Source organism: Sinocyclocheilus anshuiensis, unplaced genomic scaffold (genome assembly GCF_001515605.1).
Source record: "Sinocyclocheilus anshuiensis isolate Anshui unplaced genomic scaffold, SAMN03320099.WGS_v1.1 scaffold4349, whole genome shotgun sequence".
In the NCBI taxonomy this organism is placed as follows: Eukaryota; Metazoa; Chordata; class Actinopteri; order Cypriniformes; family Cyprinidae; genus Sinocyclocheilus; species Sinocyclocheilus anshuiensis.
Genome location: NW_015554380.1, coordinates 16,045 through 20,650, shown reverse-complemented (window position 1 = coordinate 20,650; position 4,606 = coordinate 16,045).

Sequence of the window (4,606 nt, the reverse complement as noted above, 5' to 3'; positions counted from 1 at the left end):
CCCCATCCTTTTGATGGTGCACATTCACACACACACACACACACACACACACACACACACACACACACAGACATCTGAACATTAGATACACTCACTAGCGTGAACGAATATCTAATGCAAGACTCATGTGACAGGTTTGTTGGGGATCCAGCAGCTTCAAACATCCCAACTGCTGCATTCAGGAAATATTTGGCCACTCCATAACAGCACAATAATAATACACAAAAAACACATAATCAATAGAAAATGCATTGATTCTCTTCACAACCATCCCCCACAAACCTTTTCTCACAGACATCAGCTTCATCCATGTCAGCGCAATGAGCAAGTGCTTTCCCGAGGAGCTGCTGCTGTTTTTTTAATGGGCTGAGAGGGATGAGCAGTCATTCAAAGTATTATTACACTCCTGGGCTGAGCACTGCCTGCTTGGCCCCCTTGCTGAGATTGTGGAAGATGGATGGCTTGCTGGAGCAGCAATTAATAATGTTTTTACAAGAGCAATGGAGGCGTGCGCGAGCTATGGACGGATTGGGCAGAGAGTATTGAAATGTGCAGGTGAATTGATTGGCCCTTCAGATTTCCTGTAGAAATCATTTGGATTAATTGAAAGGACTGGGAAGGAGGAGGGAAGGTGCGGGGCACATATTGATTTATAGGTCTCACTCAGAAGAAGAGGAAGAGAAAATGGCCACATTGCTATTGGAGACAGGAAGAGGTGGTTTCAGGTTGGCTGCCATTCAACATTCATTGGTCTATTGTTAGTATGGAAACTCATTCATCACCACAGGATGGAGATTCAAGTATTTCATCAAATACTGCTATCAGTATAAGGATGGTCCATTCAAATACTGCTCATGATCTCATCTTCCTTCCTTTACAGTTTTCTTCATCTGCAGTCAATTTTGCACACTAAGGCCAGTGCAGACCAGATGTACCATCGCAACAGAGCTTTTTTGAACAATTTTTAGTTCTTCCTTTTTTCAATTTTAAATTCTGCCCCCTGTGGTGTCAGTGTTTTACTAAGAGTCTCAAATGTTGGCCACTACTCCGTTATCATTATTCCTATATCTTATTCATCTATTACCCTAACTTGCATTACCATTGCATTTTATAGTACAGATAAAAAAAGATATTAAACATGTAAATAGTTTAAAATATTGGTAATAAATAAATATGAATGCTTTACTAATTTGAAATTGTAGAACTAATTAACTTAATTTATTAACACTATTTGTACAAGATTAACCCTTGTGTAAAAGTTGTTTTTGTTAATAAAAATATAGAAATGTAATTTAATTTACAGAAAAAAAAAATCAGCTAGAAAACACATTTGTAAAAAAAAATGAAATAAAATTCATCAGAGCAGGCGAATAAAGGTTTTGATCTGCTGATAACATTTACCTTTACTCCATACGGTAAACATGAGTGAATCTTTATTGCCATCTCTAGCTGTCTGCTTGCAGACAATGTGATGAGGCAAGTTAAAGAATAAACTACAGTGGCTCCAGCTTTTGTTAATAAATGTGTTTCATGTTTGCTCACTGAGCTGAATGCAAAATAGGATCTGCCTATTCATCCTGTTCTTTTGGCGATAAGAATGTTCCATTTGCCATATAGGTCCTGAAAATCAACAAACATGAAACAGATCCATTTAAATAGCTGTAGATATTATATAAATATGTTTTTTTTTAAGGCTTTGCGTTTTCCATTCACATTTTGATCCAGGGGGCAGCATTGCCTCCTGAATAAACCAACAACTAACCCTCTTTTTAGGACTATTCAGTTTATCACAATTTATAACAATGTAAAATTATGTGTGACTGGCTTTTATAATAAAGCTTGTACAAGTGTGAAATTGTGTGTGTTTTATTATATTATTATATATTGTTATATTTATTATTATGAGTTATTATGAGAATAGGGACATTACAAAAACATAACCATAGCTAAAACAGACATGCAAATTTGCATTCCATGTTCCTAGAAAGGCTTGAAGAAAAAAAAAAAAAAATACTACCATTCAAAGGATTTTCATAATAAATGTAATACTTATATTTAGCAAGGATGGATTGAATTGATCAAAAAATGACAGTACAGACATTCATAATGTTACAAGATTTCAATTTCAAATAAATCCTGAAAAAAGTATCTTGGTTTCCACAAAAATATTAAGCAGCACAACTGTTTTCAACTGTGATAAAGTGAAGTCAGCATATCAGAATGATTTCTGCAGGTTCATGTGACACTGAAGACTGGAGTAATGATGCTGAAGATTTAGCATCATACACTAATTTTTTTTTTTTGTTTTACTAAAGGGTGCATCATTCTAAAAAGGCCAAGGCAGAACTGTCTGGGCTGGGTTAATCTCAAGCCCCAAAATCTCAGAAAACTAAAGGAAAATATGTGAAATTAAGGAATTTAAAAGGTCTTCCTGAAACTGCTCATGGTTTGTTATGATGGCTAAAGTTGTGCGCATAAATCTCAAATTTCAAGAACTCGAAAAAGTTTGCCCCCCCCCTCATGATAACTCACTAGACTACATACATGCTTTGTGTTATTCTCATTTTTTGAGAAATACATCAACACACACACTGTTTATTTTTCTGCTGGCCAAAATCGCCATCTATTCCAGCTTTTCCCAAACCAAGGGACAGTGAGTGAGTGAACGAGGGAGGTTGTGAGCAGAGGGTGGTGGGACGTGATGCCCAGAGGCAGGCACTGGTTATGGCCAGCTGCCTGTCTGTAAAGAAAGCGGGTGACGCTGAAGCAGGCAGGAGCAGTGCTCTCCGGTTACAGTACCTGTCTATAAAAACCACTCCCGTGTCCAGCATCCCTCTCCTTCCACACCCCCCAGGGTTCCCCCTGAATATTACCAACGATGAAAGCCATGTCTTGGGTTGCAGCCTCTACAAACCTGGCCTGTTTATGAGCCCTTGTTTGATGTCTGCACCTGGTTAAGAGGCGCTCGCACCCAAATACGGGTGAGTTGTGCCTGGGTGGTGCATGAAAATTTGCACAGAGATGCTTTAACTCACAGGAGGGCCTTTAAACATATCACTCAGCATTACAATAGCACCGTTTTTCCAAATTTTGATGTGCAAGGTTTGGCCAGTAGCTCAATTATATTAGAAGCCAGTTCTATGGAGATAATCTTCCTTTCAGAATGTCGCCATACTGTACAGGCATCAATTACAGCATAAGCAGTTGTTAAACAGAAGCTCCAGGCTAATCCATGCGATGCAGCAGATGCATGTTTGTCTCCTAAGGGTTAAGATCGTCCCTTTGCACACAGCGCACCAGCTCCAGCCCTGTTAAAATATCTCACATTCCCCTTGACATTCAAGAGGCTGCTGAAGGACTCTGAGTCAGTGGAGTTAAAGATCGGGCTCTTGTGTAGTTCCAGTGAAGGCGGTTTATTGCAGATTTCTTTACTGCACACTGGTGCACACCTTTTTTTTTTTTACAACGCAGAGAGAAGGCTTAACAGTTGGGGAACGAGTAATAAGTGGCATGTGAATGATGCAGGTCGGTCTGAATGAGCTCCCTCTGATGCTGTTTACAAGAGCTGAGCCTTTTTTAAGACTCTTCCCCAACCGCAAAAAGTCAGAACGCCCTCTTGCTTAATTACTATCAGGGTGTATGATTTTCACAGGCAGGCCAATCACAATTCAATTCAATCCTGCCTCTTTTATTTTGACAGCTTTAGGAAAGCATAGCTGGGTTATTTATTTATTTAGTTAGTTGGTCTTCTGAATTTATTAACTTATTCTGTCAGATCCTCACCAGTGAGGACAACACAGTAGAAATCTATGCATGTTTATTATCTTTGCATTATTTTGTAGTCTTTCAGTCTCTTTCATCCAAAGAAGCATTCAAATGAGGAACATCACAAACTGTTTGTCAAAAACGGGAAAGTTCACCTAAAAATAAAAAGTCTGTCTTTCTCACCCTCACCCTCATGTCTTTCTAAACCGGCGAGATATACTTTCTTCTGCAGAACACAAAAGAAGATATTTTGAAAAATCTTGGTAAGCAAACAGTTTTAGTGACCATTCGACTTCAATTATATGGAGAAAAAACAAAAACAAACAACCAAAACACTGAAACATTTCTCCAAATATATGCTTCCACAGAAGAAATAAAATCATGCAGGTTTATTGGACCCGGAAATAACGTCTCTAAATTATATGTAGTACTATAATATATATATATATATCGTTACGGAGCCGACGAGACGAGAGACGTGCAGATCCATCTGCAAGGCTTTATTTAAAGACATGGTCAACACAGGCAAGAGTCGGACAATGGCAGACAGGTATATAGAGGGCAAGACTGAAGAGTAATCCGAAACACAGGCGATGGTCCAGGCCAGAGGAGCGGCTTCCAGACGCTCCTATCTCAATATAATCCAGGAGGGCGGAGGCAGAACAGGGGGAGGGACGGAGGGGCAGGTCCACGTGGAAGTGGAGGGACCGGAGACTGGGGCAGAGTACGGAACCCAGGCTGAACCGGCGAAGCAGGAAACCAGGACAGATCTGGCAGTATGGGTGGAACTGAGGACCACCACGACAGAGCAGATGGAGCAGCAGGCCACCATGGTGGAGCA